Below are 12,830 nucleotides of genomic sequence, written 5' to 3' on the forward strand. Positions count from 1 at the left end.
ACCTGCTTATTCTGTGATGCCTACAGTAGATTAAACAATCAATAATAACATGGTTGAGAGGCAGTTGGGGATAGTCTAGATAGCTAGTAAAAAAGGGAGGGTCCTTACCGCAGTGGTTTTAAATCTCTTCCATACCAGACCCCCCGCCAATCACTTATATAACTGGTATTTCCCCCCCATTTAGCAGTACGGATGGGCAGGGTGGTTGCAATGACCATCTGATACATGTTTACAGCTCCAAGTTACAACCCTGCCATTCTGCATCAGACCAGTGGTGCATCTAGTTTGACATTTTGCATCTTTCAGCAGCAGCTAATACCAAAAGCTTCAAAAAGAAGGTATAAAACTTAATTAATGTACAAATTATGTAATAACATTGTGATAAATGAAGGGAAGGGGGTCCTTTTATGGACACCCAGCCAATAGTTATAAAATCCCTCTTAGACAAATTGGAGTATTGGGCCAAAAGAAATCTGATGAAGAGTCCTACACTTAGGAAGGAAGAATTCCATGCACCGCTACAGGCTGCGGACCGACTGGCTAAGCAGCAGTTCTGCAGAAAAGTACCTGGGGATTACAGTGGATGACAAGCTGAATATGAGTCAGCAGTGTTCCCTTGTTGCCAAGAAGGCCAACGGCATATTGGGCTGTATAAGTATGAGCACTACCAACAGATCGAGGGAAGTGATTATTCCCCTCTATTCGACACTGATGAGGCCACACCTGGAGTATTGTGTCCAGTTTTGGTTCCCTCACTACAGAAGGGATGTGGACAAATTGGAGAGACTCCAGCAGAGGGCAATGAAAATGATTAGGGGCCTGGGGCACCTTACTTACGATGAGAGGCTGAGGGAACTGGGGTTATTTAGTCTGCAGAAGAGAAAAGTGAGGGGGGATTTGATAGCAGCCTTCAGCTACCTGAAGGGGGTTTCCATAGAGGATGAAGCTAGGCTGTTCTCAGTGGTGGCAGATGACAGAACAAGGAGCAATGGTCTCAAGTTGGAGTGGGGGAGGTCTAGGTTGGATATTAGGAAAAACTATTTCACTAGGAGGGTGGTGAAGCACTGGAATGGGTTACCTAGGTAGGTGGTGGAATCTCCATCCTTAGAGGTTTTTAAGGCCTGGCTTGACGAAGCCTTGGCTGGGATGATTTAGTTGGTGTTGGTCCTGCTTTGAGCAGGGGATTGAACTAGATGACCTCCTGAGATCTCTTCCAACCCTAATATTCTATGATTCTATGATTCTTAGTAGCTGTTCTCTAATTGTTCTACCTGTAAAGGGTTAAAAAGTCTCACTGCTATGCATAGGTAAGAGGAAGTGAGTGGGCACCTCGCCAAAAGAGCCAATGGGAAGGCTAGAGCTTTTTAAAACTGAAACAAGATTCCCTTTTTGTCTGTCTGTTGTTCTCCTGGCGAGAGGCAGACGATAGAACTATGCTGTAAAAAGCTTGGGCTAGGTATGAAAAAATCATCAGTATCATACCTAGAAACTACTTGTTATGTAAGTAGATCAGGAAATATCTAGGAAGACGCAATTAGGTTTATTCCTTTTATTTCATTATGGCTTGTGGACTCCTCTGTGCAAACCCCAGGTGCTTTTGTTTTGCTTGCATCCTTTAAGCTGGACCTCAAGAAAGCTATTCTTGATGCTTAATCCCTGTAATTGCTCTTTGAAAATCTAGCAATAGCCCGAGTTCCCAGATGTATTTTCTTTCTTTTTTTTATTAATACAATTTACCTTTATTTTAGAACAGAATTGGATTTTTGTGTCTTAAGAGGTTTGTGCACAGGTTGTTTAGTTAGCTGGTGGCAACAGCTAGTTCCCTTTTTCTTTCTTTCTCAGCTCTTCCCCGGGAGGCTGGGTGAAAGGGCTTGAGGGTACCCCCCCAGGAAGGAATTCCCAAGTGCGCCTTCCTGGGCTCTCAAAGGGGTTCTGCACTTGGGTGGTGGCAGCATCTACCAATCCAAGGTCAGAGAAAAGCTGTAACCTTGGGAGTTTAATATAAGCCTGGAGTGGCCACTATTAGTTTTTAGAATCCTTGTGGGTCCCACCTTCCAGGGCCGCCCAGAGGATTCAGGGGGCCTGGGGCAAAGCAATTTCGGGGGCCTCTTCCATAAAAAAAGTTGCAATACTATAGAATACTATATTCTCGTGGGGGCCTGGGGCAAATTGCCCCACTTGCCCCCCCCCCTTCTGGGCAGCCTTGCCACCTTCTGCACGCAAAGTGCCAGAGTGGGGAATTAGCCTTGACAAACATGCTTATAGGAGAAATTTCTACCTAGACCCATTCATGCCAGCTTATAAATTTTACCTTGTAATTTTTCATTCAGGGTGGTGTAACTCTTATTATTCATATACACGGCTAATCCTGTTCTGTAATTAGTGCAGAGATCTTGACATAAGTTTCTTCCAATTTTCCAGATCTTTATTCTTTTCAGGCCAGAATTGTTTTGACTCTTCTCCCATAATTAAGCACCAAGATCCTGCAGAAGAAACAGTTTATATGTCAGTAAAATAATGATTAGCTTAAGTAATATTTTAATTATTTTAATCAATTAGCAAAAACAACAGTGATTATATTTACCTTGTATGATTCCAGTTTTAAATATCCCACTCGCCCAAAGCACTTGACATTTTTGTTCTCTAATATTATTTTTCATTACATTCAATCATAGCATTTTCAAGGTTGATTGCAACATTTTGGCTAATTGCTTGTTATGAGTCAACAATGTGATACTGTTGCAAAAAAAAAGCAAATGCAATTTTAGGTTGCATTAACTGAGGCATGGCATGCAAGTCACGGGAGGTGATAGTACCATTCAGTATCTGGTTAGACCTCAGCTGGAGTGCTGTGTCCGGTTTTGGTCACTGCTGTATAGAAAGGATGTAGAGAAACTGCAAAGGATCCAGAAGCGAGCAACAAAAATGATCAAAGGGATGGAATGCAAGCCACGTGAGGAATGCAGGCTGAAGGAACTGGATATGTTTAGTTTGGAAAACAGGAGATTAAGGAGGGACATGATAGGGGTCTTCAAATACTTAAAAGGCTGCCACATGAAAGATTGAGGAAAAATGTTCTTTTTTTCACAGGGAGCAGGACAATGGGCAGTGGGTTCAAACTACAGCATAGTAGATTTAGATTAAATCTCAGGAAAAAATTCCTAATTGTAAGAACAGTAGGACAGTAGAACAAACTGCCTAGGGAAGTTGTGGAATCTCCTTCACTGGAGGTTTTCTAAAGGGGGCTGGAATAGCCATCTGTCTTGGATGGTTTAGACCAGGGATCAGCAACCTTTGGCACACGGCCCATCAGGAAAATCCACTGGTGGGCCAGGACGGTTTGTTTACCTGCAGTGTGCACAGGTTCAGCCTATCGCAGCTTCCACTGGTCGCAGTTTGCCGTTTCAGGCCAATGGGGGCTGCAGGAAGCGGCGTCCAGCACATCCCTTGGCCCACAACGGCAAACCGTGGCCAGTGGGAGCTGCGATCGGAACCTTCGGATGCTGCAGGTAAACAAACCATTATGGCTCGCCAGTGGATTTCCCTGATGTGCTGCGTGCCAAAGGTTGCCGATCCCTGTTTTAGACACAACAAATCCTGCATCTTAGACTAGACGACCCTTGAGGTCCCTTCTAACCCTATGGTTCTATGAGTCTATGCTTATGTACCTAATTCAGAGTCATCACATTTGTGCTTTCTTTTTGGAGTTGGGTGTTTTACTTTGGTTCATTGGTGCAACATATCATTTATTAATTAATTTTTTTGTCTCACACACATTGCTAAGCTGCAGTGCATGCTGCAAGGACCATCTCTTCTCCTTGGCCCATAAGGAGGTCAAGGGGTGGTTTGAGATTGACCTTTGTGGTAATGCTGTTCCTAGGGTATCAGTTTACAAAGAAATCACCTGCTGATTGGCTGCTCTTCCGCATAATTCTGCCCCCTGGAAAGGACAGCCAATCAATGTTCCTGCTGAAGGGCTGCTTGCTCTCTCAGCAGATTTCTACTCCTCACTCTCCCTAGGTATGCTGGGGGCACTACTGAAATGCCTGATCTGTGTTTTGGAGCTGGCTGGGGAGCTGCTGCTTTCTGTTAGAGTTGAGTCTGTCATCTTCCCTCCCCTCGGGAGGCCCTCCAGTCCATCTCTCTTGCCTCTAGGTCTGGGAAGAAGAAGAACCCTTGGACCTGGCCTGTAAGGAGATAAAGAAGAACCTCCAGAGCTGCAGGAAGAACAGAAGTGTGCTAGGGGACAGGGGAAGCTGTGGGTATGGAGAGCGTGTAACAGACGATAGCATGAGAGACAGCAGGGTGCTCAGAGATAGTTCATGTGGGGCTGTTGCAAGGGATGCAGAGATAGTTCATGTGGGACTCTGGTGGCATAGAACTAGTTTGTGTAAGATTTGGATGCTGGCAGGAACAGAGGTAATTAATGTGAGCAGGGGCGGCTCTAGACATTTCTCCGCCCCAAGCAGGGCGGCATGCCGTGGGAGGCGCTCTGCCAGTCGCTGGTCCCGCGGCTCCGGTGGACCTCCCGCAGGCATGCCTGCAGAGCGTCTGAGCCGCGGGACCAGCGGACCCTCCAAAGGCATGCCTGCGGGAGGTCCACCAGAGCCGCGGGACCGGCAGACCCTCCGCAGCATGCCGCCCCAAGCACGCGCTTGGCGTGCTGGGGTCTGGAGCCACCCCTGAATGTGAGACTGGAGGACAGAGGCAGATGTGGGGCTGGAGGGCACAGAATTGATTAATTTGTATTCTATTTATTTTTTTTAGAGGAGCTGGAAGCCCTGTGCCAGGAGGCAGAACTTTATTCATATTTGAGTATTATTATGCAAATTGTAAATCTACTATTTTTGTCACAAGATATTGGCAGATATAGACTTACTACACTGTGGATATCTCCGTGTTGCTGATGGGGTAGTGCTATATGGGAGTGACTGCTTGAGTCTGTTTATTTAGTGAGATGTGTTTAAGAGTTTGTTAAGGCTGTCCCTCCAGTGTTTGCTTTGTTTAGTGTAACATTGAATTGGTGAATAAATAAATGATTCACTTGGCTATTAAACTAAAAGAGAAATAGTGTATCTGTTAAAATAAAACTTTCCCTCATAAAATTCTAGATGTATTAAAAAAAAAAGGGCTATTTCCCATCTTTTATGGCTAGATGTCCTGGAAGAAATAAGTGATTGGAAAATTTTGTTCTCTTTTCTTTGTTAACACTGATTGACAGGACACTCAAGCTGTCAGATGTACACTGCCTGCAGTGAAAAGAAATAAAATCTTAATGGATGGTTCATAGTCCAGGAATTCTTAATTGTTATGAATAAATCTGAGTTTGTTTATTTGAGGAAAATAGTTGCAAATAAAATCATCTGCTCTCAACAGCCTATCTAGATCTCCTGCCCTTCAGCCACAAAATTCAGTACTGAGACTGGGGGGCTATGATAATCATTTGCTTCTTACATTTGTCCTAGGAATGTCTCCTGTATTACTAGTGGGGGATTTTGACTTATGGATATGCTCAGTGAAAGTGAAATTGAGCTTAGTGCCTACAGGAATTCTGCCAATTAAGGGTTCCATCCTACAGACCCTTATTGGCTGTGCAGTTAATTTGGAGTAGCCTAAAGACCTCAAAAGAGAAGCAGCTGGGCCTCTGCCCTTGTCCCCACTCCAGTAAGTAAATTGGGCTCCTGATCTTGCAGTGTTTACTCAGCTTAGTAGCCCTATTGATATCACATGGGCCTTCAGAGAAATTTGCACCCATTAATTTGCGGAGTAGAATAGAGAAGGCAGGAGAAGCCTCCATGGTTTTTCCTTGGACTCTCTATTCAGAGTGTTGTTCCCATTAACTAAAAAGAGAATAGGGGTAGGTCTCTCTAGTTTTTAAATCCTAATCATTGATCTTCTGCTGAAGGAAAGATTAGTTAAAGCTACTTTGGTTTAAGGATTTTTTTCCCCATCCTCTTGCCAACACTGTGGATCTGGAACTAGAAGGTAATTAAAAACCCAAACTCACAGGATTAAAATTTCAAAGGACGTGAGTAAAATTATTTTTTGCATTGATTTTTCTTTTAATGAGCATTTTGATGTGATGTAAAGGCTTGTGAAGAGGCTTTATAGTCCTAACGTGAGGTTTTTTCTTAAGAGGGAAGTACATGGGCTAGAAAATGTCTGAAGCTAATGAAATCTCAGGTCACATCCAAACCATTTGAATAGCTATAACCCTGTGATCATGGAAAGTGCATGAATTTTTAAATATGTGCTCTGATACTAATTTTTAGATTGATTTACTGTACTTAAAATTTCTATGTACATGAATTCCATGTTTCCTTACCAGACCTCTTTATGTAAAGACTGCTCTTGAAGTTAGTGGCCACAAGATCTGCCTTGATTTTTAGATTGTAGTAGTTATCCTACGTTGCTTAATTTAGATGCTACTAGGTTTTATTTTCAGAGCATTGTCTCTTTAACTGTACCCAGGATAACTTCATTCCTTGTTTATGCAGAGGAAGGATGGCCTTGTGGTTAAGGCACTTAATTGGAACTTGGGGAAATTTGGCTCTGCCACAGGACATCCTGTGTAATCTAGGGCAAACCACTTAAAATCCCCGATTCTAAAATGGGGAAAACAATCCTCCCTCCCCTTGTCCCACTCTTTCTGTCTGCTCTATTTTGACTATTCATTCTTCAGAGCTGGGACTGCCTCTTACTACATACATGCACAGAGCCTAGCACAATGGAGCCCTTAAGTTACCTGGGGCCTCTAGGTGCCACTGTATTACAAACAATAAAATAATTATTCTTAACTGCATTCATCTTTATGTACAGCGTGTCTAGTGTACAGGTTAGGTATCTACTCTCTCTTACATCTGTTATTGTGTGACACTTCAGAGTGAATGCAGTGCATTCTTGGGTACATTTTATGTATTTTTGCTATCCTTCCTGAATGCGTAATACTCCTCAGATGAGAAACGTGCAGTATAAAATACTGTTTATTTCCTTCACAAGATACATCAGCATCTGAAAAGCAGTATAAACACCAACTGTGTTGAATATCATGTGGCAGATTAATTGCTGGTGTAATTTCACAGATCTCGGTGGAGTTTAAACCAGCGGTGAATGTGGTCCAGTGTGCATATATAAACATACTGTGTTTGAAATTAATATCTGTCCTACCTACATTTGCAAACTAATATCTCTGAATGCAAATATTTTGGTTCCCTTAGTGCAGTGTTTCCCAAACTTGGGACGCCACTTGTGTAGGGACAGCCCCTGGCAGGCCGGGCCGGTTTGTTTACCTGCCCTGTCTGCAGGTCCAGCCGATCGCAGCTCCCACTGGTCGCGGTTCGCCGCTCCAGGCCAATGGGAGCTGCTCGAAGCTGCAGCCAGTACGTCCCTCGGCCCATGCCGCTTCCAGCAGTTCCCATTGCCCTGGAGCAGCAAACCACGGGGGGAGGGATAGCTCAGTGGTTTGAGCATTGGCCTGCTAAATCCAGGGTTGTGAGTTCAATCCTTGAGGAGGCCACTTAGGGATCTGGGGCAAAAATTGGTCCTGCTAGTGAAGGCAGGGGGCTGGACTTGATGACCTTTCAAGGTCCCTTCCAGTTCCAGGAGATTGGTATATCTCCAATTATTATTATTTTTTTTTTATTATTATGGGAGCCGCTATCGGCCAGACCTGTGGATGCGGCAGGTAAACAAACCGGCCTGGCCTGCCAGGGGCTTTCCCTACACAAGTGGTGTCCCAAGTTTGGGAAACACTGCCTTAGTGTTTACCTACATTCTTTTTAGACTCCTGGTTTACTGTGTGATAGTCACTAATCAGTTACATTGAGAAAAAAGCTAAACTCTCAAGTATGCTCAGCAGCTACTTTAAATAAATTGAATTATAGGTTTACAGTTTAATTTGCCATGTGATAATATAAAGTCCATGCTAGAATTATTGCCATTGCAAAGCACAGAGAATGTAATAAATACATAAGTAATGTAATGTTAGCAGCAAGATAAAATTAACTATCACTGAAAACCTTAATATTTAAATTGGTAATAATGTTTTGCTAATTGAGTCTCTTTTAGTGGACATTTGTGAATATCATAAGAGCACAGTCATTTAATAGAGATGGAAAAACCATTGTTTTTGAGTTTCTGCATCATGCAAACATATTCAAGAAATCAGTATGCTACAGCAAATGACTGATCTCGTAAATGTTAGCTTTGAGTGTGCATGTTTAGTGCTTCATTTTCATATTGAAGTCCTTCCATCCTCTTTCATAAACATATCAAAGGCACTTACCTATATGTAGCCTGAAGCCCCTGTGTGCTGATTCCACTTTTAAGTCAATGACTAAACTCCTGGGCTACTACACCTGTTTTGCTTTACTTTGCCCTGAAGAAGAGCTTTGTGTAGCTGGAAAACTTGCATCTCTTAGCAACAGAAGCTGGTGTTAGATATTCAGGCCTGCCTGTAAAGGCCTATACCAGGGGTCGTCAACCTTTCAGAAGTGGTGTGCCGAGTCTTCATTTATTCACTCTAATTTAAGGTTCCGCATGCCAGTAATACACTTTAATGTTTTCAGAAGATCTCTTTCTATAAGTCTATAATATATAACTAAACTATTGTTGTATGTAAAGTAAATTAGGTTTTTAAAATGTTTAAGAAGCTTCATTTAAAATTAAATTAAAATGCAGAAGCCCCGGACTGGTGGCCAGGACCTGGGCAGTGAGAGTGCCACTGAAAATCAGCTTGCGTGCCGCAGGTTGCCCACCCCTGGCCTATACTTTAAGAACTTAGGTGTATTTTTAACAGTTAGCTAGTTACAGGGGTATAAAAACAAAGAATCAAAATCACAGTTTGCCTGTGTATGTGCCTTCTCTCACTAGGATAGTCTGAGGCCTTGTTCTTCAGCTAAGGCCTTTGGCTAAGAAGCAGGGGCAGCCATAAGCTGGGAAGCATACAGTCATATCCTCACATTCGTAACCAGTCACATTGAAATAAGATGGTATTGGGCTGTTAGGAAGATGATCCTGTCCTGATAATGCCCATCACCACCAGATAAAGAAACAGATCTTAAGGTGGTTAAAGAAACTTAGTTTGATAGCATCCTGTCTGGCAAGAAATCACTTATCAATGATTGTGGACCCTGCTTTTCTATTGTTAATCAGTCTGGTTCTCTAATTGTTTGTCTGCTGTATAATTAATTTTGCTAGGTGTAAGTTAACTAGGGTATAATTGGTTAGAGAATTATGTTACAATATGTTAGGATTGTTTAGTTAAATTTCAGTAAAAGGATTGGTTAAGGTAGAGCTGAGAATATTCCTATATAAACTGGGGTCAGACAGGAAGTGGGGGGAAGGGAAATTGGAATCATGTTTGCTAAGCAGGGGAATGGGAATAGGAACGGGGAATAGGGACATGGGGTAAATGCTCTGCGGTGTCAGAGCTGGGAAGGTGACATGGGGTAAATGCTCTGCGGTGTCAGAGCTGGGAAGGTGACATGGGGTAAATGCTCTGCAGCGTCAGAGCTGGGAAGGGGACACTGGGGAACAGGCTCTATTGGCATATAGAGATAAGCCTGCCTGGTGTGAAGGGCTTCGGAATATGCTTGTTTGGAAACTAACCCCAATAAACATCGCATTGTCTGCACTTCGGACTTCTGGTCTTTTATTGCTTGCTGTCTGCATGACAAGAACCAGAGAAGTGGGAGGGTGGAGGGAAAGCCCTCTAACAGCTGGTCCAATAAAAGAGATAACCACACCCACCTTTTCTCTCTAATACCCTGGGACTGATGTGGCTACAACAACTCTGCTTTACTTTTATGAATAGTCTCACCAAAGTCATCAGTAGGTTTTGAAGGGAGTCTCCTCCAGCTCCTGAACAGAGGATGTTCCAGTTGCAGACAAAGTGTGGAGTTGGAGTGTGGAGCAGCAGAACCAGGTAAGATGATTCAGGCTCCCAAAAAGAGGACATTGCTGGTGGGGATGGGGAGAAGGAACTAGAGGTGGGGGTACAATTGGGATGTGTGTGCTGGGAGCCAGGGCCTGGGTGAGCATGATCCAGCCGCTGCAGAGGACCAATCAGATGCAGGGGAGGGACCAGTTGTGAAACGTTGCAGCTCAGAAAGAGTTCTGATTGATCCATCTGCTCCGCAAAGATCCCAGGCACTGCTGCTTCTTGGAAATTTCCACCGAGGCAGAGGGTGGAGGATCAAAAAAGAGACGATCTCTGGGAAACACCCGACATATGGTAACCCTAAAATAAGAGTCATAATGGTAATGCTGAACACACCTGGTAGTGTGACCATGCTTAGACTGGAGACAGAGCTGGAAGGTAGAGCTTCTGAATGGACTTCTGATGTTATTCCTAAACTTAAATAGAAAACTGCCGGAGCTAGATTTCACTGGCCCTAGGCTGCTTCTCGGGGGACAACATACAGCAGATATATATTGTCAAGTGATTTTTATCCAAGTTATTAGTAAACATAGAAGACAATGTTTACAGTTTTGTTAGTTACTGTATGGATACAATACAGATAATGTGGAAATGGCAGAAGTACTAAATGACTTTGTTTGTTTTCACAAAAAAGTTAGCAATTGGGTGTCTAATATAGTGAACACCAGTTAAAATGAGGTAGGATGAGAGGCTAAAATAGAGAAAGAACAAGTTAAAAATTACTTAGACAAGTTAGATGCCTTCAAGTCACCAGAGCCTGATGAAATACATCCTAGAATACTCAAGGAGCTGACTGAGGAGATATCTGAGCCATTAGTGATTATCTTTGAAAAGTCATGAAAGACAGGAGAGCGATTCCAGACGACTGTAAAAGAGTAAATATAGTGCCAATCTATAAAAAGGGAAATGAGGACAACCCGAGGAGTTACAGACCAGTCAGCTTAACCTACCTGGAAAGATAATGGAGCATATGATTACGCAATCAATTTGCAATCATCTAGAAGATAATAATGTGATAAGTAACAGTCAGCATGGATTTGTCAAGAACAAATAGTGTCAAACCAACCTGATAGCTTTCCTTGACAGGGTAACAAGCCTTGTGGATAGGGGGGAAGTGGTAGACATGGTATAGCTTGACTTTAGTAAAGCTTTTGATACTGTCTCGCATAATCTTCTCATAAAGAAATTAGGGAAATGCAACCTAGATGGAACTACTATAAGGTGGGTGCAAAACTGGTTGGAAAACTGTTCCCAGAGAGTAGTTATCAGTGGTTCACAGTCATGCTGGGGTCCCACAGGGATCAGTTCTGGGTCTGGTTCTGTTGAATATTTTCATCAATGATTTAGACAATGGTATAGAGCAGGGATTGGCAACCTTTGGCATGTGGCCCGTCAGGGAAATCTGCTGGCGAGCCAGGATGGTTTGTTTACCTGCAGCGTCCGCAGGTTCGGCCGATCGCAGCTCCCACTGGCCACGGTTCAATGTTCCAGGCCAATGGGGGCTGCGGAAAGCATCGGTCAGCACATACCTCGGTCCTCACCACTCCCACAGCCCCCATTGACCTGGAGCGGTGAACCGCGGCCAGTGGGAGCTGTGATTGGCTGAACCTGTGGACACTGCAGTTAAACAAACCAGCAGATTTCCCTGACAGGGATTGGCAACCTTTGGCACATGGCCTAGTATAGAGAGTACACTTACAAAGTTTGAGGACGATACCAAGCTCGGAGGCGTTACAAGTACTTTGGAGGATATGATTAAAATTCAAAATGATCTTGAGAAATGGTCTGAAGTAAATAGGATGAATGTCAATAAGGACAAATGCAAAGTATCCCACTTAGGAAGGAACAATCAGTTGCACACATACAAAATGGGAAATGACTGCCTAGGAAGGAGTACTGCAGAAGGGGATCTGGGTGTCTATAATGGATTGCAAGCTAAATATGAGCCAACAATGTAACACTTGCCCCCCCTCCGAAAAAGCCGACATTATTCTGAGCTGTATTAGCAGAGGCATTGTAAGCAAAACACGAGAACTAATTCTTCTGCTCTACCCTGTGCTGATTAGGCCTCAAGTGGAGTATTGTGGCCAGTTCTGGGTGCCACATTTCAGGTAAGATGTGGAGAAAATACAGACAGTCCAGAGGAAAGCCACAAAAATGATTAAAAGTCTAGAAAACATGACTTGTTAGGGAAGATTGAACAATTGGGTTTGTTTAGTCTGCAGAAGACAGGGCCGCCCAGAGGATTCAGGGGGCCTGGGGTCTTCGGCAGCAGGGGGCCCCCGTTTCAGCAGTAATTTGGTTGTGGGGGGTCCTTCCGCAACGGGACCCACCGCCAAAGTGCCCCGAAGACCCATGGTGGGGGCCCCCCACTGCTGAATTGCCGCCAAAGACCCGGCACTTTGGCAGTGGGTCCCGTTGCGGAAGGACCCCCCCCCGCTGCCGAATTGCTGCCGAAGACCTGGAGCAGAAGAAGCTCCAGGGGCCCGGGCCCTGCGAGAGTTTTCCAGGGCCCCTGGAGCAAGTGAAGGACCCCGCTCCAGGGGCCCCAAAAAACTCTCTTGGGGGGGGGGCCCTGTGGGGCCCGGGACCTAGGGTAAATTGCCCCACTTGCTCCCCCTTGGGCAGCCCTGGCAGAAGAAGAGTGAGAGGGGACATTCAGTTTTCAAATACATAAAAAGTTGTTACAAGGAGGAGGGAGAAAAATGTTTCTCTTTAATCTCTGAGGATAGGACAAGAAGCAATCGGTTTAAATTGCAGCAAAGGTTAGATTGGACATTGGGAAAAACTTCCTAACTGTCAGGGTGGTTAAGCACTAGAATTAATTGCCTAGGGAGGTTGTGGAATCTCTGTCACTGGAAGTTTTTAAGAGCAGGTTAGACAAACACCT

At 44.1% G+C, this 12,830-nt stretch overlaps 1 protein-coding gene across 5 annotated transcripts in view; it reads left to right on the forward strand.

Annotated features, from left to right (window-relative positions):
- Window positions 1–12,830, forward strand: part of MAGI2 (membrane associated guanylate kinase, WW and PDZ domain containing 2) — a 1,096,261-nt gene that overhangs the window by 93,014 nt on the left and 990,417 nt on the right. The gene's annotated exons all lie outside the window — the stretch shown is intronic.

Source organism: Mauremys mutica, chromosome 1 (genome assembly GCF_020497125.1).
Source record: "Mauremys mutica isolate MM-2020 ecotype Southern chromosome 1, ASM2049712v1, whole genome shotgun sequence".
Lineage (NCBI taxonomy): Eukaryota > Metazoa > Chordata > Testudines > Geoemydidae > Mauremys > Mauremys mutica.